The following is a 26,700-nucleotide window of genomic DNA, read 5'->3' on the forward strand; positions in this document are numbered from 1 at the left end:
CTTGATTTCATTCCTTAATTAGAGCCATTAATCAATAGGTATGAGATATGAGGCTTTAGAAAGGCTTGGTGACACGACACCTTGCCACCTGTCAAAATTACAGCTTTCTGTTCATGCACCATCCCTCAAATAGTTATTTTCTGCAAGCCTGGCTGCATTCCACAATTCATTATTTACTGTATAGTTCTATCCCAGTGCGATGTCAGAAGATAACCCGTTGATGATAAGTAATGTTTTACATTGAATGGTTAATACTCATGTGTGTGTATTTGAATTACATGTATACATGCATACACCCACACAGACACACACACACACTTTTGTTTTATAGCTAAAATTTTCTAATACATGATCGTTATTTCTGGTTTAGCACATCTGCACTATCTTAAACAATATTTTGCTAATAATTAAACACATAGGATATTAAAGGAATGTAAATGTATTATGTCTTTGTTAAAGGAAGATTTCCCATTTAAATAAATCAAATCCAAAGACATTCATTTTAGAAAAAGTCATCTAGTATTTAATAATTTTCTTGAAAGATTTCAAAGGTCAAAAACAAAAACATAGACATACCTGAAAAATAGAAACGATTCCAAATTAAAAGTATTTCAAAAGGAGATGATAACTCAAGGAAAACAATATGTACATAGGTATTTCCTCTCTTGGAAGCATATTTTTGAAAAACAGGTCAATGTTCAAAACACATGCCAGTTCATTCGAAAATGTAATCTCTGTTAATACAGCTATGAAATGGACTATTTCAGACAAGCTTTCCCAGAATCCTGCTGAGAGCTACAGAAGGTCCAGCTCTGCTTTTTACTCAGAATAGAACAGTGACCCTCAATTAATTTTTCCTAGAGAAAACTGACAACCATCAGATAGCTCTCAATCACAAATGACCTTGGCATATTTTCAACCATTGAATGAAACAGTAGAAAAAGACTACATTTCAGTAGCCATTCCTTGGGTCACCCAATCCCATATGCTATTTAATATAATTGCATTCTATTGAGTACTATTACAATTATACCTATCCTCTGAATGTCATGACAGCAGCCCCTCTAATTGATGCTGTGCCTGTAACAAATACCATTCCATAATAACTGCCTTAAAATATCCATGAATTTAGCTCACAGTTGTAAATTTGAACAACAATTCATTTAAAAATGATCTTATTTGAAGACTAAGAGCAATAAATGATGCTTATTTCCAATGAGAAACTTCATATCATCTACAAGGAAAATAACTCCTGAATGATTGGCCTGCTGCATGCTGTTTTCTGCTGGATTTCTGATCTCTTCAATGTTTCAAGACTATTGCCCAGACTCACAGAAGTGACATTCTTTGAATTATAACAGAAGCAATATATGCAGTAAATAATGCAAACCATAGAGGTAGGAGATGGAAACATGAATTAGGGAGGTATTTGTAATACTACTGATGACAAGGGGTAATTTAAATGGGTCTCTAGTTTATTATGCCAGTTGAGCTCTGCTCAACTGTTGCTGATTTTAGAAATTAATTTGCCTATTCTTTTCCCTTGTATTTCTCTTTAACTCTACAAGCATATGTGACACATAAAATATTTTTAAGTATAATATGGGAAAAGATGAGAAAAAATCAATTATTGTACAACTTGAAGAATTTAAGTAGCAGAAAAGTTATATTGTTTACTAGTATGTTTCAAGACAAATTTTATCAATAGCCTGCAGTGCTACTGTTAGTTATGTTCAAGATGCTTTACATGCATGAATATCAGAGAGCTCTGAACTTGACATAAAATATATACATTAATGCAAATGTATTTATTATGCATTTACTCAGAACTGATGATATATGATTTAGTATTTTACATATATAGGAAAAATTTTGAGATCACTACCTGTTAGTGGTCAATATAGACTAAATTTCTGCTTTTAATTGTAGTGTTTGCTTATTCATTAGTTTTAGTGTCTGTCATTATAACTAATATGGTCTTATTGTTATTATATAAAGATATGATTGTATTTGCTTTTTACTCATTGTTTCTCTAAAATTTTGGCAAGTTTGAGCCATGATTAGGAATAATTAGTAGGTAAATAATTGAGTGGAAATAAATGTGACAACCTGGATTCACTTAGTCTTTTAAATTGCTCATCATTGACTAAATTTTTCTGGGCAATCTCTGTTTTTTAAAAAACATTTTAAAATTATGCTTCTTGGTACACTAATCACGGAATATTCTACCAAAAGAAAGAGAATCACAATCATAAAAATTGGAACTCATTAAAAGTCACACTCTATTCTTTTTTTCCTATTAATTTCCCATGGGTATTTATGTATTAAATATTCAAAGCAGAATAATGGTTCAAAAATAAAAGCAGTTTAACTTTAGGCCATCATTAATCAAATATCTTACTTCAAATGCCTTTTTTCAGAAAAGAGCCTTCCACATTCTTTTGAACTAGTTTTCCAATAGTAGAAGATTCTTTGGGAAATGCTAAGTTTTAAGAACCAATGATAAACAAGAAATGGGTAAGGACCTCAAAACAGTCCAATTTTCAGATGAAAAGAGAATGGATGAATCAAGCAGATATCTATGTTCATATTAGCTCTGCACCTTCATAACAACTGAAGAAATATTTACCTCTCTGAAGATCAGTCTTCATGCGCAGTAATTATCAAGGTGAACTCATTGACTTATTATAACTATTAAGCACCAGATCTTTATCAGGAGCTCTTCTTAGAATAATAATGATAATAAAACAGCTCTAAGTTTTCATTAGATCTGTTTCAACAATGCAATCCCTCAAAGGAAGAAGAAAATACTGTGTATATGAGTTCCTGAGCTATGAAACAATAGAAAAGTGAACTAGAGCCTGGCAGAAAATGTAAGATGCCTAAGGATTTAAAAACAGCATTTCTCTCACTTAATATTTTATGTTGTAATAATAAAAGTATATTTTACTTATTCATCTTGTTTGTTGTCTGCCTACTCTTTCAACAACATAAATTCGGAGAGAACAATATTTTTTGTTTTTTCACTGCTACACCTAAAAGAGTTATTATTATACATGCCAAGGGGCTAAATAAACACTTGTTAAATAAGTGAATAAGTAGGCTTGCAAAGGAGAGGAATTCAAATGCAAATATTTGTAAACACCAACAAAAAGCAAGACCTACAGATTACCTAAAAATAATTACTGTGACTAAAGAGGGTAATGTAATTACTGCAAACCATACTTTAGGAAATCAAAATAAATTTGCTTAGATTGCATATATGCCATGAGAATAAAAGCTGCTCTTAAAAAATAGTTTCAGGGTTACTCATTGGTGCAGAAGTCAAGACAGCTTGGGAAGCCCACTTCCCATCTCAGAGTGCCTGAGTCCCAGCTCCTCTGCTTGCTTCCAATTCAACTTCCTGCTGATGTGCACTCTGGGAGGTAGCAGGTGGTAGCTCAAGTCACTGGGTCTCTCATCCCTGTCCGAGCCCCAGATGGAATTCTGGGTTCCTGGCTTCTGCCTGGCCCAACCCTAGCTGCTCTGGGCATTTGGGAAGAGAAAAAAAGATATTTCTCTCTCCCCTCTCTCTCTCTCTTCTTTCCTTTCAAATAAAATATAAGTAAATACTTTAAAAAGGTTTTCACAAAAATATTTACAAAATCTTATCTCCATGTTCAAAAAAAATTTTAAATAAACTATGGAACTTCATCTGGATCTCCCATGTGGGTGGCAGAGGCCAACATACTTGGGCTATCCTCCAGGGCTTTCCTGGACACATTAGCAGGGAGCTAGCTTTGCCACAGAGCAACCAGGACTCAAACCAGTGCTGTGGTAGGTTAACTTGCGGGACCCCTTTTTCAAAAAAAAATTGTTTTCATCATTAGGACCCTGGCCTTAAATAGAAACAAAGAGAATTTCAAAGTTATTGAGAAATTTTCATAAAATATAGAAAGATTGGTAATATAAGGGATCCACTGACACTTGAAAAAGTAACGCATAAAAAGTGTTTGTGGCCAGCGCCGCAGCTCAATAGGCTAATCCTCCGCCTGCGGCACCGGCACACCGGGTTCTAGCCCAGGTCGGGGCGCCAGATTCTGTCCCGGTAGCTCCTCTTCCTGTCCAGCTCTCAGCTGTGGCCGGGGAAGGCAGTGGAGGATGGCCCAAGTGCTTGGGCCCTGCACCCCATGGGAGACCAGGAGAAGCACCTGGCTCCTGGCTTCGGATCGGCGCAATGTGCTGGCCACAGCGCACTGACCACATCGGCCACTGGGGGGTGAACCAACGGAAAAAGGAAGATCTTTCTCTAGTCTCTCTCTCTCTCACTGTCCACTCTGCCTGTCAAGAAAAAAAAAGTGTTTGTATTCTATACAATAAGAAGTAAAGATACCTTTTCATTCTTCAAGAGTGAGAGAAAGAAGATAAAGATGAATTTAAAAGACACGGACTAAGTTATAGTAGCATTTATAAATGACTGTTAAAAATAAACTGTGATAAATAGACCTAAATTAGAACAGATAAACATGGAACCCAGTCTCACATATGCATTCAGCATATGAAAAAGATCACATGATATGAGAGTCTGAACCCAAGAATCAATTTTCAGATTTTTATACCCTATGGTAAATATTAATGCACTATTGCAAACACAAAATAATCTCCAGTTGTCTACATGATAATAAGCCAGGTAACTTCTCAAGAAATTATATTTTTTACACTCTGCATGTAAAGATTTTTCTAAGCAATTACAGATAAAATTATTCCCTATTGCATGGTAATATTTTTATCTTAATTCTGTTTTTTTATTAATTTATGCAATCACTCAAAAATATGTCAGTCACCCAAGAATTGTGCTAGTTATTAGAAGTTAAGAGATGAGCAAAATATATTTGCCTCAATAGACTCACAATTTAGAGATATAAATATGCAGACAAAAAACTAACATCACAATCAGATAAGCACTTTCTTTAACAAATTGTTTTCTGTTACAAGAGGTTCAAAGCTCAAAGCACAATAACAAAATTTTATCTTTGTTTTATATATTTAAATTATCTTTGCAAACTCTTGTTTTGCAAATTTATATTAAAATGTAGTTAATACACATAATAATATAAAGAACAATGTTCTTATTAATAAAAAATGCTAGTTCAGTTCATCATCATCATCTTTATTATTAGGACGCAGAAAATATCCCAACCCCATGAATGCCTTGTAATACAATCAGTCACAGTTGAAATTCTTCAAAGTCTTTCATATTGCTCCAAATAAAACATAAGTTGCTCTCCCCAATTCAACAGGAAAAGGCCTGTTTCTGAGAAAGCATTTGAGCATATATTTTATTTGCACAACATAGTTATTCAGGTCTTTATGTCTAGGTAAATCTACAGACCTTTTTGCTATAAAAAGTTATGCAAGAAATCTACACCCTTGATATTCTCTAGAGGAAACACTTCAAAAGCATTATTTTCAAATAAGGATAGAATTTCTAAAGAAATTCTTCATATCCATGATTTTAAGCTAGACATCTGCAGGAAGAGAGAAATTTGAATTTGTTGGGAAATAAGTGAAAACAAATTCTGTATTTGATGAATATTGCTGAGTACTGAAACATAGATCCCTGTCAGAAGCAAGCCATCTGTTAGAGCAAAAATACTTTAAATTTACATACCACCTTCTTCAGAAGAATTCATGCTGCACTAAGTTAAAAAATGCTAAGGTAAGCAATATTGTACTTTAAAATGTTACAGAAAAAAGGAAAATAAAAACTGGTTTAATCTACCTAGAATAACAATATAGTCATTCTGAATGAGGAGTTAAGCCAATCAAACAATAAATTTTACTAATTTGGTTCAGGAAATTGATCAGTTGCTTGAGATAAATGAACCAACAAGCTTTAAGGATCATGCCTCTAGACCACCAAATTATTTTTGAATAAAGATTAAATAATGCCTGAGACACTTATTGAGAAGTCAAGTGTTTTAAAAGATGTTACTTTTATTGTTGAAGTTATCAAAGTGCATTTAAAAGTAGCTGCCTTCAGATGTGAAAATAAACTTATTTAAAAGCAAAAGATATCTTAAAGGATCAGCAGCAGCTGAAACAGTAATGGGAATCACAATTGATAAATTTCCAGCTGATAATGTGCAGATCTCATTCTTCAGTCTAGCATCACATTTTTTTTAAAAGATTTAATTTATTTTATTTATTTGAAAGACAGAGTACACAGAGAGGTAGAGTCAGAGAGAGAGAGAAAGGTCTTCCATTCACTCCCCAAATGACCACAAGGGCCAGAGCTGAGCTGATGCAAACAGGAACCAGAAAACTCCTCTGGTTCCCCATGGGGATGCAGGGGCCCAAGCACTTGGGCCATCCTCCACTTCCCTCCTAGGCCATAGCAGAGAGCTGGATAGGAAGAGAAGCACCAGAACTTGAACAGGCGCCCACATGGGATGCGGGCAATGCAGGCTGGGACTTCAATCCACTGCACCACAGCACCAGCCCCCATCATCATGTTTTTATTGAGTGCCTTCTTCGAGTCAAGGTGCTGTTCTCTGGGGGACTATGTGACAAAAAACAAGTGCTCAAAAGATATTTTTCTCTATAATAGAGTCCTGCACAGAGAGGATTTTACTCTATGAAATCTGTTAACTAGAAAACCCAATGACTTTTTTCCTCTTCATATGACGTTTGAGTAGGAATAATGCTGGGAAGACAGTGGATTAGATAATCCTAGCTTTCCATGACTCTAGCTTTCTGAAGTTCTTTAACCATATATATATATATGTATATATATATATATAAAAATATTAAATATTCAATATATATATGGAACTATCCAAAAGAAGTAAAAAATTGGCTCCGTGAAAGCTTCTGGTAAAATGTTACCTTGTGAATTTACATATGGTAATCTTTACCCCCAAATGGCACTCTATTAGCACAAGTTCTCCTGAAAGCAGAACCTGCAGCAAGTAGTAACACGTTGACCCTTTATTTGAGAACTGTAGGTCAAGAACAATGACAATGAAAAGGCTAAATAAATAAATAAAGGAAGTGAGTCAGATACAAAGTGCTACTGTGGTAAATGTTAAATTAAGTGAAGACCATTTAGCTGGTAAAGTGTTATTTCTGGGCCTGTCTATGAAGAGGTTTCTGGAAGAGATTGGCCTTTGAAACAGCAACTGAGAAAGGAATATCTAGCCTCATTCAATATGAACAAGCATTATCTAATCCATTGTTGGCACTGATAGAAAAAATAACTTGGAGGAAAGAAAAACTTTTTCTCTCTCTGGACCTAAGAAATTTCTTCTGCTGTTGGACAACAGAATTCTAAGTTTTGTAGTTTTTGGACTCTAGGAGGTTCGCCAGCATTCCCCTAGTTTCTCAGGGCTTCAGTCTCATACTGAAAGTTGTATTATCAGCTTCCTTGGTTCTGAGATCTTAGTATGTGGACTGAGTCACGCTATTGAGTTTCCTGGTTTACAACCTTACAGACTGCCTAACTCTAGATCTTCTTATCTTCCACAATCACATGAGCCAATTTCTCTAATAAATCCCCTATCATCTATCTAATCATCTATCTATCTAACATTATCATCTGTATCTATCATCTATCTATCCATTATATCTACCTATCTATCATCTACCTACTTACTCACCAACCTATCTATATTGGCTATGTGTCTGTGGGGAGACCTGACTAATACAACCACTATACAACATGATATTTCACTGTAACTTCATGAAGTACCACTGAGAGACAAGACATGTCTTCTAGAATTATGATAGCTTGATACATTGAAATTCACAAGTAATACAAGCTTTAAAAGACTCTCAACATCATTGCACTTCTCCAAGATCTATTTTCCCAAGACTAGGTTTACATATGTCTCCAGAGATACTGAGTAACTGAGTCACCTATCTGATACCTGGACTTTCCACATAACTATGCTTATTGCTAAGCATCAAAATTATATATAGCTTTTGCAAAAATCAGAACACATTTTTCTTAGATTGTCATAATATCTTTTCTTTTCACACTCTACTATAAGTAATACTTCTGTGCTATGTTAAAGTGTTTAATTACCGTTTTTATTAGTATTGCTATAATTCTTACTTTTCTAAAGTATTTTCTTTTCTAAAGAAGAATGTTTCTTCATTCAGTGAATATTCTCTGATTTCTCTAAGCACTGATCAACCTTACACTTTTCAACTAGGGAAATTAATCTCATTTATCACACCTCTTAAAATACTTCAGCCTTCAGTAGAGAAATCTTAGATATAAGTTCTCACTTTACAGTCATTAAAAAGCTTTTTCCACTTTTGTCTGACATTTTTTTTTTGAGAGTCAGAGAAGGAAATGCTGAGAAACCAGAAAGTGGGAAAATAGCTGTATAATTCCATGTTTATTAGGGTTTTAAAAGCAATTTTAATAACTAATGTAATCCATTTATATGTAGGTTGGCTAAGTTTAATAGTAATTAGTAGTAAATTCTAATTTCTATTTTAAAATAAGCATACTGACAGATCCCACCCCAAGGGAGGGAAAAAAAAAACATTTTAATGGAAAGAATTAGCAGGAAAAAGATTTTGTAGTTATTCCTTTTTAAAAAATATTTATTTATTTATTTATTTATTTATTTATTTATTTGAAAAGTAGAGTTACAGAGAGGCAGAGAGGTAGACAGAGAAAGGTCTTCCATCCGCTCGTACACTCTCCAAATGGCCTCAATGTCCAGAGCTGGGCCCATCCAAAGCCAGGAGCCAGGTGCTTCTTCCAGGTCTCCCACATGGGTGTAGGGGCCCAAGGACTTGGGCCACCTTCTGCTTTCCCAGGCCACAACAGAGAGCTCAATTGGAAGTGGAGCAGCTGGGACTCAAACCGGTGTCCATATGAGATGTCAGCACTGCAGGCGGTGTCCCTATTCGCTACACCACAACATCATTACCTATAGTTATTCTTAAGACAATTGTTAATATTTAGAGCTATAATATACAGTTGAAATCCTAACAGCATATTCAAAATAGACGTAGGTCTAATAATGGTAATTGCCAGCTGTCTTAGAGTTCTCCAGGGAGACAAAACTGATATGATATATATGAGGGAGCTTCAAAAATTCATGGAGGGGCCCATGTTGTGGCACAGTGGGATAAGCTGCCACTTATGCTGCCTACATCATATATGGGAGTGCCAGCTGTTTTGCTTCCAATCCAATTTCTTATGAATGCACCTAGGAAGGCAGCAGACAAAGACACAAGTTTTTGGGAGATCAGGATGGATTTCCTGGAGCATGTCTTCTGGCCTTAGCCTGGACCAGATGCTGTTGTGGCCATTTGGGGAGTAGGATAGAAGATCTCTCTCCCCTTCTCTGTTTCTCCCTCTTTATCAGTAGCTTTCAAATAAATAAGTATATAATTACATACATAAATAAATATTTTCTAAAAGTTCATGTAATAGAAATTAATACTTTATCCCTTTTAGTATTTTTGTTTGTTCTACTTAATACCATTGGTTGAGCTATGTAATTAACACACAATTATTCTTAGGTGTTTAAAGTTAACTGAAAAGTGGTCTCTGTTAAATATAAGAGTGGGAATAAGAGAGGGAGGGGATGTACAATTGGGACATGCTCAAGCTGACTTGCCCCAAGTGGTGGAGTTAGAAATGTGCCAGGGGATTCCAATACAATTCCATCAAGGTTGCATGTACCAATGCCACCTCACTAGTCCAAGTGATCAATTTCAGGTCACAATAGAGCATAATGATAGGTCTAAGAGTCAAAGGGATCACATAAACAAGACTAGTGTCTGATAATACTAACTGATAGAATCAAAAAGGGAGAGAACGATCCAACATGGGAAGCAGGATACACAGCAGACTTATAGAATGGCAGTTGTCCTAAACAGCACTCTGGCCTTGGAATCAGCCCTTAAGGCATTCGGATCTGGCTGAAGAGCCCATGAGAGTATTGTAGGCATGGAAAGCCAAGACACTCTGGGAAAAAAAAGGGGGGGGGGCATAAATGAAAGATCTCTGTGAGTGAAATCCCAGTGGAAAGAATGGGCCATCAAAGAAGGAGGTACCTTTCTCTGAAGGGAGGAGAGAAATTCCACTTTGACTATGGCCTTGTCGAATTAAGAGTAAAGACGGTGAGTTCGGGGGGCTTCCATGGCCTTGGCAACTCATGACTAGAGCCTGGGAAGATTGCTGACGCCTTAAACAAGAGTGGCAATTTGTTAAGTCAACAACAGGAGTCACTGTGCACTTACTCCCCATGTAGGATCTCTGTCCTTAATGTGTAGTTCAATGTAAATTAATGATATGACTAGTGCTCAAACAGTATTTGGCACTTTGTGTGCTATGTGGGGGCAAACTGATGAAATCTTTACTTAATATATACTAAATTGATCTTCTGTATATAAAGATAATTGGAAATGAATCGATGTGAATGGAATGGGAGAGGGAGATGGGAGGGTTGCAGGTGGGAGGGAAGTTACTGGGGGGAAAAGCCATTGTAATTCACAAACTGTACTTTGGAAATTTACATCTACTAAATAAAAGTTAAAAAAATAAGTTTAGGGGAAATGCCTATTATGGAAACCTATTGGTGGATTTTAAGTTTTTTTGTGTGTCAATATAAGCTTATCTTTTAATTTTATTTTTTCATGAAGTTTTAGAAGACCCAATGTGTTTATATGTTGAAAGATGTAAGAAGGGACATTTTAGCAGAATCATCTTACTCCATTATAGATGCTACAAAGTCCCACAACAAGCTGTTTCAAAACATCCACTGGTTCACTCCTCAAATGGCCACAATGTAGTATGACTCAGTATGAACCAGGGAAGAAGACAGTTTGCCTCTTGTTCCAGGGGTAAATGCATGAGAGTCTGTAGGAGTGTGTGTCCTGAAATCCAAAGGCTGAAGAACCCGGAATTCTAAGACAGGAGAAGGAGAATATCCCAACTCCAGGAAAAAGACCCTGACTTTGCCTTTCCTCTGCCTTTTTGTTCCACCTAGGCCCTCAACTGACTGGATGGTGCCCATTCCTTTGAGGGTGGATTTTTCCCATTCAGTACACTGACTCACACTATTCTTCTCTGGAAACAGCCTCATAGACACATGTGGGGAAGGCCAATCATTCTAATCAAGCGTCAGATCACATGAGTACAGATGGCCCAAGAGCTTGGCATATCTTCTACTGTTTTCCCAGGACATTAGAAGGCACTGGATCAGAAGTAGAGCAGTAGGGATACAAACTGATACCCATGTAGGATGTTGATGTCATAGGCAGCAATTTTACCCACTATGCTACAAGTGCCCATCCTACTCAATGATTTAAAGAAAAAAAATGCTTTAGATATCGTTTAGGCATCTGAATAAATTAAAACTAAAATAATATTTTTTAAGAATTTATTCATGTTTGTCCATTTTAATAACAAACAAAAACCTATGCATGTGCATTAAACCTCTAGAAAAATATGTAAATAAAGAAAGGAAAATGTTAAAATTTAGAAGAAAATTCTAAAAAAGAAACAGGGGAGCTATAGATTATATTTAAAAGTTAGGAATTCTGGGGCCAGCATTGTGGTATAGCAGGTAAAATTGCCATTTGTTATATCAGCATCCCATACGGGCATCGGTTCATTTCCCAACTGCTCCACTTCTGGTTCAGCTCCCTACTAATGGCATGAGAAAAGCAGCAGAAGATAGTCCAAGTGTTTGGATACCTGCTACCCATATGAAGACCTGGATGGAGGCTCCTGGCTCTTGACTTGGGCCTGGCGCATTTCCAGTTGTTGCAGTCGTCTGGGAAGTGAACCAGCAGAGAGAAGATTTTTGATATCTTCCTCCCTCTCTGTAACTCTGATTTTAAATAAATAATAAATATCTTTAAAAATTTTTTAAAGTTAGGAAATCTAAATTATAGTCTAGTCTGAATCTAGACCCTATCTTGAAATGGGGAACAGAAAATATTAATTATTAATTCAGAAAATATATTTTTGATTTTCAAATCTCTTATCCATATATCAGATCCAAGTACAAGTAGAAATCACAAAGCCCCAGTGTTCCAATCTGCAACTGTGACAAGCACTACAAATAGATCTCAATACTCTTTGCTCTGTACTGAGACTAGACTTAATTCATTCTCACTCTAGAACCTCAAGTAATCACTAGCAATGAGTAGATTCTACCAATATAGAGGAAATCAACTTGGCATCTTCTAATGAGATAATTTCCAGCATCTAGTATTTCTTAATTCTAGGTAGCAGTTCTTTGTCGAGGCATTATGTAATTAATTATTCTTTAACAAAATATAACCAAATTTGAGTCTTCAGTTAGCCCAATTACAAAGCACCACTGACATTCAGAAAAGCAAACTCTTCTGTCTACCAGCAAAGGCCTAAGGGAGAAATCAAGTAGCTATTTAAATTAGTGACAGTTGAAGATTAATTTAATTTGAGTGACTTAAGTATCACAGAGCAGAATAAATTACAGAGTTAGAAGGTCAAGATATCTGGATTAAAACCCTATCATCTCTTCTTTAGCTTTGTTGAAGTGTTCATTCAATAAATATGCTTGTAGCCCCTGCACTCTGTTAGGTGTTGGTACAGCAATAATCAAAACAAACATAATCTTACAAGCTCCAAAAATTCAGATTATGTTCATTTTGTGTAATGCTGTACCAAAGCCTAGCAGAGTGCTTGGGCTTCAAGCATATTTCTTGAATGAAGATTTTGAATGAAAGTACATATGTATTTTGTGTGATTATTTATATATTTTAAATAGGAGTCTATAAATGTGTATATGTTTATAAGTTTTGAAAAGAACAATAAAAGGACATAGTGCCATGAAAAGTCTTAACAGGATGAATTAAATTATTTTTATTCATTGGAAGAATCTGAAAAGATACATGGCAAGAATGATATTTAAATTTAAGTTTGAAGAATAAGTGGAAACTGGACTATGACTCGAGTTGACACTACAAAAATGTGTGCAATCTTTAAACATATTTTACAGAAAGGTGAAATATGATATGGTACAGGATTACATTTATCAGATAACTGAGATAAAGTTTGACATCAAATTCCTGGTTTTGCTGCTGGGTAACGATGATTGAAGTAAGTAATTAAAAGGAAAATTCTGGAGGAAAGTGTAAGAGTTCCACACTTAATATACATTTACAAACACCAGCAAAACTCCCAAAAGATGAGGTCAAATAGGATCTTGATACATGAGTCTGGAAATTAAAAAAAAGGAACCAGAGGGGATATTTAAATTTGAGTTCTATTAGCATATGTAAAATACTTACCACTAAACACATGAATGAGATCACCTAGGTACAGAATTCTTAGTGAGAATTTCTAAGAGTTATGCATGACCTTTGAGATTTTTAGTGATTTTTGTTCATTCAGAACTTGCATTAAAAAGACCCCTTGATAGGGCCGTTATTGTGGCCTACATGCAACCACCACATGCAACACTGATATCCCATGTTGATGCTGGTTCATGTCCTAGCTGCTCCACCTTCCATCTAGTTCCCTGCTTACGGCCTGGGAAAAGCAAAGGAAGATGGCCCAGTTGTTTGGGAGAGAGACCTAGATAAAGTTCCTGGCTCCTGGTTTAGCCTGGCCCATCACTGGTCATTGCTGCCATCTGGAGAATGAATCAGCTAATAGAAGATCTCTCTCTCTTTCTCCCTCTCTCTCTGTAACTCTGACTTTCAAATAACTAAATAAATAAATCTTAAAAAACATCTTTGAGGGGTCAGCGCTATGGTGTAGCAGGTAGAGCCACCGCCTGCAGTGCCAGCATCCCGTATGGGCACTGCTTCAAACCCCGGCTGCTCCACTTCCAATCCGTCTCTCTATTGTTGCAGAAGATGGCCCCTGCACCTGCTTGGGAGGCCCCGAGGAAACTCCTGGCTCCTGGCTTCAGATAGGTGCAGCTTCAGCTGTTGCAACCAATTTGGGAGTGAACCAGCAGACAGAAGACCTCTCTCTCTGCCTCTCCTTTTCTCTCTGTGTAACTCTGATTTTCAAATAAATAAATAAATCTTTAAAAAAATTTTGATAATCATTAAGTTAGGATTTGAGAATCTCTTAAAAAAAAAGAGGAGTTGACAAATGAAATTGAAAAAGAAACTGTTGGAAAAACAATGGGGAGGCTTCAAAAATTTTATGAAACATTGTCTAAATTCTGTTTTTACAGGAACTTTTCAAAACACCCTCATACATGGGTAACAGAAACAATATCCATTTAACTTAATAAGTGGAGTCGGGTATGTGATATTAGAGCAGTTTAGAAGGAGCAGAGCATGGTTTTAGTTGGATGAAGAATGGATGGAAAGTAATAAGAGAGTAGTAATCATAAGAATACATTTTCATGTAGCTTGACCCTGAAGAAGAGTAAGGATGGGTCAATAAGTGTGGAGAATAAGAGAGAGATGAAAATCAAAGTGTGTGCTATTAACACAAAGAGTGATAGATAATGTTGCAATGGTAATGAGAATAAAAGAAACAATGGGATAAATAAGTAAAAATAATATAGATAAATAAAATAAATAATGAAAATAAAGGAAAAAATTAAAGCTACCAAGAAATGGAAAAATTAAAGTTTTGTAATGACAAGGAGGGAAACTACAGAATTCCAAACAAGCATACAGAGCTTTTTTTTTGGTAGATAAGATAACCTACTCCCTTGTTAAAGGTGTAAGGAAGATTGCTAGAAATGACTATCGGCTTGGAGATTTGGTGGAAGGACTGTGAGGACACCTATATATATTTGATTCTCATGTGAGAACAAGTCATATGCTAAACATGAATATGAGAATGGTGTCAAATATTTGAAAATGGAAATATTTTATTCTTGATATATTAAAATGTTATTTTATTCCACTTCTAATAATCTTTCAGGTAGGACATTTTATTAGTTTAATTTTTTACACAATAGATTTTATATCATATAAATGAAAGAGCTTTGTTGAATCCCAGTAAACTTACTTTCTTCAGATCCATTCTTCATTAACTCCAATGACACCTTTTTTTGTGGAAAGAGTTCAGTAGAGAAATAAATTGACAATGATAGATTTTAATAATAATCATAAGCCAGACTGTGCTATTATCAATAAAATAAAATCCTTAAGTAAATGAAAACAGTCTTAATTTCAGTCTCCTTTTTTTCTTTATAAAGAAAATAGTCTTAAAGGCCCTTAAGAAAACATGACAATAATTAACAGCAAAATAATTAACCTTTGTATAACAGTCCATTAAACATTTTAGCATACTTCATATTAAGAACATAATACCCCATACTCTTTAATAATTAAGTACATTTTCATACATCAATGAGTTTTTAAATTTTTTTATGTTGAATGTGAAATTAATGTTGCTAAGATAGTTTATTTCTGATAGTATTGTTGCATGGTCAAATTAGGTAACACAAATACATATGATTCAAAAGAAAACTAGAAAAGCTTATGATTAAAGATGAAAACTAGAGATAACACTCAAGGAATGAATAGCATTGGAATTCTAAAAATAATATTCATTGTCTAGCCTTATCATTTATATTAACAATGGATATTGATGAAAGTTGTATTTTTTGATTGATAGCAACTATTGGGTTTGACTGTAATATTCAATTAAATATAATTGCCTGCTGAATATAAGCATACTTTTGAAATGAGTGAGAAAATTTGAGTCCAACACAATCCTATGAAATAAGAAAATTCCACATGAAAGTACTCATGGCATTAGAAAAACATTCTGAGAAATATTACAATTTTTCAGAGCATTCTACGTTCTGCCCCATATAAATGCTGGGAAGACAGTAGAACATTTAAAAGATTCCACCAAAGGGTTTCATAATCACCAAAAATTTACTGAGAAAACATCTACATGGAAGACACAAGAGGAAATCACACAGCCAGGAGCAATGACACAAGAGATAAAAGGATCAGACACCTAAAAACCAAGATGTGATTGTCAGCACTGTAAAAGAACCCCTGAGGGACAAGGCAATAATGGCAAATGAGCAAAGAATTCATCATCGTCAAAAGGCCAAATCACATACTCAGTAAAATAGGCCATGACCAAATCAACAGGCAATTAGACTTCTTAGATTCTGGCCTATGAATTATGCCCACAAAATAACTGGAAAAGTAAGATGCTGCTAAAACATAAACAACAAACCTTTGGGGTACAAATATGCTCACTTTTCAGAATTTAAACTTCTTTTTTTTTTTAACTTTTATTTAATGAATATAAATTTCCAGTGTACAGCTCATGGATTACAATGGCTTCCCCCCCCCCCCATAACTTCCCTCCCACCCACAACCCTCCCCCCTCCCGCTCCCTCTCCCCTTCCATTTGCATCAAGATTCATTTTCAATTCTCTTTATATACAGAAGATCAATTTAGTATAAAGATTTCAACAGTTTGCACCCACATAGAAACACAAAGTGAAACATACTGTTTGAGTACTAGTTATAGCATTAAATCAAAATGTACAGCACATTAAGGACAGAGATCCCACATGAGGAGCAAGTGCACAGTGGCTCCTGTTGTTGACCCAACAAATTGACACTCTAGTTTATGGCGCCAGTAACCATCTTAGGCTGTCGTCATGAGTTGCCAAGGCTATGGAAGCCTTCCAAGTTTGCCGACTCTGATCATATTTAGACAAGGTCATAAAAGACAGAGTGAGGATAGTAACCAATGATCCTAAGAGTGGCATTTACCAGGTTTGAACAATTATACAGCATTAAGTGGGGAAGAGGACCATCAGTACACACATGTTGGGAGTAGAGCCATTGGTGGTAGAGTAGAGGTTATGATTACAAAGGAATGAGGCCCAAGTGCACTAGACGGGGCCTAGAACAAAGGACAGAGTCATTATTAGAGGAGCTAAGAAAGGTGCTGTCTAAGCTACAATTAAGTTTTCTGATTGAGAGGCAAATAGAACCTGATAGAAGGGGCTTGATAATAACCTGGTGGGCTTTAGGCCTTGTAAATTCAGAGGCCCAGACCTATCTATCTCTTCACATGGGGTATATCCTAAGGGAGGTGTGAACCTCCTAGGGGAAGGCACTCTGTTGACTTTCATTACTTGGCTGGCCTGGGAGGAGAGCTGGCCAGGTAAAGGCAGGTGGCATCTCTAACAAGAAATTTACAGTTCTGCCTGCAATGTTGCTGACCCTACTTGACCATCCCCTCAGCTGCAGTGGTCACTTTGGAAGTTGGGCTGAGTGAAGGGCTTTTCAGCTTAGAGCCAATAAGATCTGTGGCTCTGACCTGGGCATCCTTCGACTCCAGGGCAGGTCCATTTCCAGTGATCCAACTCTTGGCAGAGCTGCCAGGGCTCTTCACAAGCTGACTTCTGCTGAAGCCCAGGCTTACCACATTGAAAGCCACTGCAGTGGACTGGCCTGTTGGGTCTCCTTGAGGGCAGATCACTGTACAGATCAGCCATTAATAGGCCTGCCACCCATTGCTTCTGATGCCGAGCTTTCCTTTCCTCCTGGTTTGTGTTAAAGCAGACCAGAGGATGCAAGTCAAGGGAGCACCCAAGTCCCATCTCTAATCTTCGGTGGCCTGAACTACAAGTCTATAGTCACAGGCACGTTCTGTAGTAGTTTTTCTAAGGTAGACAATGCCCATGAGGAAAATTATATTCTCACTTAAAAACTTTCTTTCCCTTTGGTCTGAAAGGGAGGTTTTTTCTACTTACTGTATACTTCGCTGATGGCGAAGTGAATCTAGCTATGAGATTATTATTTGAGTTCTTATTTTGGCTATGCTATTGCAGAAAAATGTTAGCCATCTCTTTTATAAGGTCTAAAGATTAAATTGTGCATCCTACAGATTCCTTCATAATAGAATTAGTTTCCTACCTTGAAGAGAATAGAGAAATGAAAGAACAAGTTGGGCTTAGAATAGAGAAATGAGGGAGCAAGTCCTAGATCGCTTGCTGACAATAGCAATATCACATGAATACTTAGCAAACCGTTTCAACCATTAGATAACAACTTAAGAAAACATTTACCAGAAGGTCCAATGCCTTCTATAAATTTTAAGAATCATGTATTTGGAAACACCTCTTAAATATCTAACATGGTGTAGTTTGTTTAGCCAGTAAACTTAAGCACAACCATCTAAAATGTTTTTAGTTTCTTTCTACCAACAAGTCTAAAACATATGATACACAGATTCAGGTCCCACAAATTAAAATGTATCTTTGATTGATTTTAGCAGCTTAAATTTATGGACAATCTTATCTATAAGCCATTTAAAATAAAACTCTTAATAAAATTTTCCCATGTGGACATACAATATGTACACACATATAATATAGCATAATAGACCAATATATCAATTTTAATAATAGCTTTTAAAATCTTTAACTCTTTTTGTAGATTGCCAATTGATTTGAATTGCTTTTTCTTTTTAGTAACCTCAGTTAACCATACTTTCTCTCAGTTGGTACTGTTAATACATTATTGGCTTCATCTGTTTATAGAGCCATCCCAAAGTACTGAATACAATAAAAGTGGCTGTAAAAAGTCCATAGGAACCTATAGGAGGACAGCTAAACACAGAACCAACAACGCTTTAGTTTTATGAGCAGCACATCATATATAACTGTGGATGACAAAAGACTTTAAGTCGCCATGTTTAAAATTATAAACTCATCAACCAACAAGAGGCACTTGCTTACTTCACAGTATTTTTGAAAGCACCTGTAGGATTTTACAAGTATTTAACCCTTTAAGCCTCTGGGGCTTTCTCATTAAGATAACTATCATGTCTAGTAACACAAGATCATTAGACTTTTTAATTCTCAAACATTTGTATTAATAGCATTTTCCATTATAGAAACTTAAAGTCTGGTACCACATCACATCTTGACAGTACTTCTAATATACTCCAAATAGACTGATTAGTTGGTGTCTCTATAAGATGAGAGACATAGGTCCTTCGATTTTTTCAGTTGCGCCCAAACTGGAAAAACCAAAGTCCAGGATTTACTGGAAATTTTAGAGACCAGATTGTTTGAAACTTTGATTTTTTGAATGCCTGTCAAGAATGCCAAGAAGGCTCAAAATCCAAAATATCTGGTTGAAATAAGATTTCTTAAAATCATGACATAACATAGACCAAATTTGATCATTGTTACAAGGTGATTATTCAAATTTTTGAAAAAAGCACATATTTAAATAACCCATAGCTCTTAATAAAAATTCAGCTGTTTTTGAACAATTAGAATTTAACAGACATCAAGAGAACATAATAGATTACTTTAACACATTGCTTTAACAGAGCATCAGAGTTTAATTCTATGTCAAAGAGAAATTGAGCTTCCTGTGATCTTTTGCTGTGAGGTTTCCTTCCTTTACCTTCTTTCATATTGGTGACCATGTTTCTGTGTTTCTGTGTGTAACACATCTTTAAGCATCTTTTGCAGGGCAGGATGAGTGGCAACATATTCTTTCAGTTTCTGTTTGCTATGAAAAGTCTTAATTTCACCTTCATTCACAAATGAGAGCTTTGCAGGATATAGTATTCTGGGCTGGCAGTTTTTCTCTCTTAGTACCTGGGCTATGTCTCGCCATTCCCTTCTAGCTTGTAGGGTTTCTGATGAGAAGTCTGCTGTGAGTCTAATTGGAGATCCTCTAAGAGTGATCTGACGTTTCTCTCTTGCACCTTTTAGGATCTTTTCTTTATGTTTCACTGTGGTGAGTTTGATTACAACATGTCGTGGTGAGGATCTCTTTTGGTCATGTTTATTAGGGGTTCTATAAGCTTCCTGTACTAAGATGCCTCTGTCCTTCTCCAAACCTGGGAAATTTTCTGCTAGTATCTCACTGAAAATGCCTTCTAATCCTTTCTCCCTCTCCATGCCTTCAGGAACTCCTAGAACCCGAATGTTGGGTTTTTTAATAGTATCCTGTAGATTCCCGACAATATTTTTTAGATTTCTAATTTCTTCTTCTTTTCTTTGGTTTGCCTGTTTCCTTTCCTGTTCTCTGTCTTCTAAGTCTGATATTCTCTCTTCTGCTTTGCCCATTCTGTTTTTAAGGCTCTCTAATGTGTTTGTCATTTGATCTATTGAACTCTTCATTTCATTATGATTTCTAGTCACTATCAGAGTTTCTTGTTCCACTAGTTGTTTCATTTCATTTTGATTCCTCCTTAATATTTCACTTTCACGAGAGAGATTTTCTATCTTGTCCATGAAGGATTTCTGTAGTTCAAGAATTTGTTTTTGAGAACTTCTTAATGTTCTTATCAATTTTTTGAGATCCGCTTCTTGCATTTCTTCGATCTCATCATCTTCATAATCTTGAATTGGGGTGTCTTTTTCATTTGGGGGCGTCATAGTTTCTTCCTTGTTCTTGTTAGCTTGGTTTTTGCGTTTGTTGTTTGGCATGTTGGAGATATTTGGTTTCTTCACTGTGGTGTTTTTTCTTGTTACACTATGGCTCTATATTAAGTGGACTGTCTGCTTTCAGTGGAGCCTTAGAGGTTTGAGATGAGTGTGGACTGAGAGCTGTGTTTGGTTCCTCAGGGTTGAGGGTGTGTCAAGGATGACACTCCCAGGTTAGGTGTGGTAAATCTCTCTTTCTTTTTTTGATTTAAAAGGGAAGTAATTCCGCACAGCTGAACATAATTGGAGGTAGTTAGCAGGCAAATGATATACCCACAGGAGCCAGAGATCGGAAGCTCTTTCCCAAGGACCACACAGGGAATCTCTTTTGCCCTCAGTGTGGGCTCCAATTCTCCTGCAGTCTCCCACTGGGTTGCCAAGTTAGATGCTAATCTCCTGTTATTTCACCCCTCCCCACAGAGTCAGGTTTTTCTGCTAGGCTCAGGGCTGGTGCAGACCTGAGGTCGCCCTGCTTATGACGTATGTCCAAAATGGCGCCTGCTCTGTCTTGCTCGCCTGTGAGAGGTGAGCGGAGAGAGAGAAACTTGTGTCCGTATCAGTCACTTTTTTAATTTTTTTTTCTCTCTCTTCTAGTTAGCCTGGTGAACTTTTCCCCACGGAGTTTCAAGCCTCGTTCCCTCTAGCCTCCTCTTTCCGCTTGCCTGCTGGTATCTCGGGCTATGGAGGTTCAGCTCACCTCGCGTTCCAGCGCTGGTGCGTTGAATCTGCCGTGGTGTCCCGAACTTGGGCTCCCACGCTCTCCACGCAGGTCCACTGTGAATCACTAGTTCCGGAAGAGTTTCCTCTGCTGTTTCATCCGCTACTCTTCCTTGACCCTGCAGTATCTCCACTTATATTAAACTTTCTCTCCCCCCGGACTAAGTGTGCTTCCTGCCTATTCCGCCATCTTGCCGCCTCTCTCAGAATTTAAACTTCTTATCTTCTTTTATATTCTATCACTGTATAAAGTCAGATTAATTAATTAATTTATTTATAAGCATGTGATGAATTTTGACAAAAATTTTCCTAAGCAACATTCTAAATTTTCCTGAGCAACATTCTAAATGGATGCCATTTACCAAAACGTCAGAATTTGTATGTAATTTCCAATTGGTTCAAATAGTTATTTTTAACTTAGAAGGGTCCTTTTCATTCAAGGTTCAGTTTCTTATACAGAAAACGAGACAGAATATTTGTTTTAAAGGAACTGAACACATGCTAATTGAAGTACATACAGGAGCAGGTGTTTGTCACAGCTGTTAAGATCACCGCTTAGGACACCTGCCTCCAGTATCAGAGTGCCTGGATACCAGTCCCAGCTCCACTGCATACTGTAGCTCCAGCTAATTTGCATCCGTGGAGGCAGTAGGTGAGCTACCTGGGAGGTAGTTCAAGAACTTGAGTCTCTACCATTCATAGGAGAGATGAGAGATGCAGATTGAGTTTGCAGCTCCTAGCTTGGGCTCGGCCCATACCTGGTGTTGCAGGTGTCTTAAATGATTCACTGAATACCCAAACCCACTTGAATTTTTAAAAAGTAAACTTTAATGATATAGAGAATGTCTGTAAATGAGTTTTCTAAATTCTTTAGCATTTAGTTCAAAATAAGTTGCTAAATTTCAAGAAATGATTCAGTGTGAATGGAGTGCCAGCAGATCTCTAAATAAATACTTCCATTAAATTGCCATTATTGAAAATGGAATTATAAGCATGAACTAAGACAAAGTTAAAGATGAAATTGTATGGTTTTAAAACTTACTTTTGGTTTCCAGCTAACTCCATTTGTTGCAAAAAACGGGATTTTATTTATTTATTTATTTACAGCTGAGTGGTACTCCATAGTGTATATATACCATAATTTCTTTTTCCAGTCAACAGTTGATGGACATCTGGGTTGCTTCCAGATCTTAGCTATTATGAATTGTGCTGCAATGAACATGGAGGTACAGATAACTCTTTCATATGCTGCTTTATTTTGGTTTGGTAAATTCTCAGGAGTGGAATAGCTGGATCATATAGTAGGTCCATATTCAGATTTCTGAGGTATCTCCATAACTGCCTTCCACAGTGGCTACACCAGTTTACATTCCAACCAATAGTGGACCAGGGTATCTTTTTCCCCACATCCTCGCCAGCCTTTGTTCTTTGTTAATTTCTGTATGTGAGCCATTCTAAATGGATTGAGGTGAAACCTCACTGTGGTTTTGATTTGCATTTCCCTGATGGCTAGTGATTCTGAGCATTATCTCAAATGTTTGTTGGCCATTTGAATTTCCTATCTTGAAAATGCCTTTTTGTAAAAATTAAGAGTAAAAATGTGAAACAGAGGCGGAGGAAGGATTGGAGCATGGGCAGGAGGGAGTGGGGGGGAACGTGTCACTATGTCCTAAATCTGTACATATAAAATACATGAAACTTGTGTAACTTAAATAAAATTTAAAAGAATAAAATAAAATAAAACAAAAAAACCTTTTGCTTTTGGTATATATGAGCCTGTGAAAAAAAATCTTGTTGAGTTAAAATTAAAGTGAAAATGCCTACTTATTTTGATGTATCTCAATATGGATTATTGCAGTCACTTGAGAAGTGAGCCAATCAGTGAACTGAAAATCTCTCTCTCTCTCTCTCCCTCAAAAAATAATTTTTAAAAATAAATGAATATGGGAAGACTCCCAAGAGTTATGAATAAAAACAAGTTATTTATGACTCTTCTCTCTTAAAATCCATCAGAGATGCAAATAAAACTAAATGAACAGTATTAAGTGCTTATATCCTCATAAGAAAAAAGTGACCCAAAGTTGTTTTCATCCCCACTAGATCTAAAGTAGGAAAAGGAATGCACCATAGACAACATAAAGAAGAAGGAAACAAACTTTCATGCACTTTTCACAGCTGGGTGTGATTTTGCATGAAATGAACCCTGGAACACAGCAATTATATACCACCTGCCAATGTCCTTTCATGAATCGTTACCAAATGCTCAGGAGAATTACAAAGGTCTGGCAGATGAACAAGTCAGCTGAGAAACAATATATCTGCAGTGTGTCAGAATCTCTCTAAGATATAAAGCAGCAACAGACTTAAGAAAGGGTAAGGGTTTACAGGCAAGATGGAATCTAGATTCATCAATCTGCCTGAAACAATCACAAAATGGACAAAATAGTTAAAGCATTTTCAACAAAGCTAATATCGGGCAATAGAAGACCATGGTACTCTACAATGTTTACGATCAACAAACATGAGAGTATTTCAAGGACTTGCCCCAGGAGCCTCCAGACTCTGACTTGAGTCAATTTTTTTTTTAAACTATTTTTTTTTAATTTTTTTTTTATTTGACAGATAGAGTTCCACAGTGAGAGAGAGAGAGAGAGAGACAGAGAGAAAGGTCTTCCTTCCATTGGTTCACCCCCCAATATGGCTGCTACGGCCAGAGCTATGCTGATGTGAAGCCAGGAGCCAGGTGCTTCTTCCTGGTCTCCCATGTGGTTGCAGGGGCCCAAGCACTTGGGCTATCTTCCACTGCCTTCCTGGGCCACAGCAGAGAGCTGGACTGGAAGAGGAACAACTGGGACTAGAACCCGGCACCCATATGGGATGCCAGCGTTGCAGGTGGAGGATTAACCAAGTGAGCCTTGTTAATAATGAGCTGACTTAAACTAAAGCTATAGAAGACCCTAGTCTGAGAACTACAGGTAAGCCCTCCCCCAACAATTTGGCATTTCTTCCTCTAGCTTTTACTGTTTTTTTTTTTTAATTTATTCCTCCTTCCAAAGAAACCTTTTATTTAAGGAATACAGACTTCATACATTTCATAAGTACAACTTTGGAATTTAATGATTCTATCCACCATTCCCACCCTCCCACCAACTCTCTCACCACTTCTCCTCCTCCTTTTCTCATTCCCAGCCCCATTTTCCACTAGGATTCATTTTTGATTGACTTTATATGCAAAAGACTAACTCCATACTAAGTAAAGAGTTCAACAATTTGCATGAAAAAAAAAATGAAAACAAAAAATGTTCCTCAACAGTCGAAACAAAGGCTGTTCAAAGTCATTGCATCTTGAAGTTAATTCCATTTCTTTTTTTAGAAACTTAATTAATTTTAACAAAGCATCTAAGAATGATACATCATTTGGGAACAATTGGACATAGTTATAATACAACTCTTTGTGGACAGAGGTCCTGCATAGGAAGTTAGTGCACAGTGACTCTTATTGTTACATTAACAATTAACACTCTTATGTATGATTTCAGTGACAACCTGAGGCTCTTGACATGAGCTGCCTAGGCTATGGAAGTCTTTTGAATCCACAAACTCTAAGTATTTAGACAAGGCCATAAGCAAAGTAAAAGTTTTCTCAATCCTTCAGAGAAAAGTACCTCCTTCTTTGATGACCACTTCTTTCCACTGTGGTTTCACCTACACAGGTCCTTCATGTTGGACAATTTTTGCCTCAGTGTCTTGGCTTTCCATGCCTGAAATGCTCTTGTGGGCTTTTCAGCCAGACCAGAATGCCTGAAGGGCTGATTCTGAGGTCAGTGTGCTATTTAAAGCAGTTATCATTCTATGAGTCTGCTGTATGGACTCTTCCCATTCCTTTTTAATTCTATCTAATCTTATTACCAGACCCTTAATCCTATCCATATGATCACTTTAATACTTAAGATGGTATTTTTACCACCCAGATTAAGGGTACCATGGAAAGTTTTTAAACTGTACCCTTAGAAGTAAGTCCGTAGGAATGTATGCAGAACTATACAGCTTTACAATTACAACCTTTATACACTTAATAATTACAACATTAGGAATATAGTGATTCTTCCCACTGTGCCCACCCCCACACCCATATTTCCAATCCCTCTTCTTCCTCCCTTATTCCTACTCTTAATTTTTATAGAGATCTATTTTCACTTTATGCACATATGTTTAACTCTATGTTAATTAAACAGTTCAACAAATAGTATAAAAAACAAAAATCAAAACAGTTCCTCAAAAGCCAAGACAAGTGCTGTTGAAGTCATTGCCTCTCAAAGTGTCAATTTTACTCCTATAGATTGCCTTTTAGGTGATCTGTTAGTTATCACAGGTCAGGGAGAACATGTAGTATTTGTCCCTTTGAGACTGGCCTATTTCACTCTGATGCTTTCCAGATACACCCATTTTGTTGTAAATGACTGAATTTCATTTTTTACCACTGTGTTGTATTCCATAGTGTATATGTCCCATAATTTCTTTATCCAGTCTTCAGTTGTTGGGCATTTGGGTTCATTCTATGTCTTAGCTATTATGAATTAGGCTGCAATAAACATGAGGGTACAGATAACACTTTCATACGCCAATTTCATTTATCTTGGGTAAATTCCCAAGAGTGGCATGGCTGGGTCTCATGGTAGGTCTATATTCAAATTTCCGAGATATTTCCATACTGTCTTCCCTAGTGACTTTACTGGTTCACATTCCCACCAACAGTGGATTAGGGTACCTTTTCCCTTTATCCTTGTCAGCCTTTGTTACACAAATTTCTAGTATTAAGTTTAAAAAAAATAAAGCTTCCCCAATGTTTTCTAGTAATTTTATGGTATTATGTCATTGATTTAGGTCTCCGATGCATTTTGAGTGGGTTGTTGTATAAAGTGTAAAGTGGGGGTCTTGTTTCATGCTTTTGCAAGTGGATATCCAGTTTTCCCAGCACCATTTGTTGAAGATAATGTCTTGGCTCCAGAGGCTGATTTTTGCTCTTTGTCGAACATAAATTGGTTATAAATGTGTGGATTAACGTCTGGAGTTTCTGTTCTGTTCTAATTTTCTACACGTCTGCTTTTGTGCTGTTTTGATTATAATTGCCCTATACTATGTCTTGAGGTCTGCTACTGTGATGCCTCTGGCTTTGTTTTTATTGTTTAAGATTATTTTAGCTATTTGGGGTCTCTCATGTTTCCATATGAATTTCAGCATCATTTTCTCTATATCTGAGAAAAATGTTGTTGGTATTTTGATTGGGATCACATTGAATCTATAAATGCTTTCAGTAGTATTGACATTTTGAAGATATTGATTCTTCTAATCCAGAATAGGGAATATTTTTCCACTTTTTTATGTATTCTTCCATTTCTTTCTTTAATGTTTTATAATTTTCATCGTAGAGATCTTTGTTGTCCTTGAACATTGGGGAAACCCTATAAGACACTGACATAGGGAAAGACTTCTTAGAAAAGACCCCAGAAGCACAGACCATCAATGCCAAAATTAACAAGTGAGAATACATCAAACTGAGAAGCTCCTACACTGCAAA

Source organism: Lepus europaeus, chromosome 4 (assembly GCF_033115175.1).
Source record: "Lepus europaeus isolate LE1 chromosome 4, mLepTim1.pri, whole genome shotgun sequence".
Taxonomy (NCBI): domain Eukaryota; kingdom Metazoa; phylum Chordata; class Mammalia; order Lagomorpha; family Leporidae; genus Lepus; species Lepus europaeus.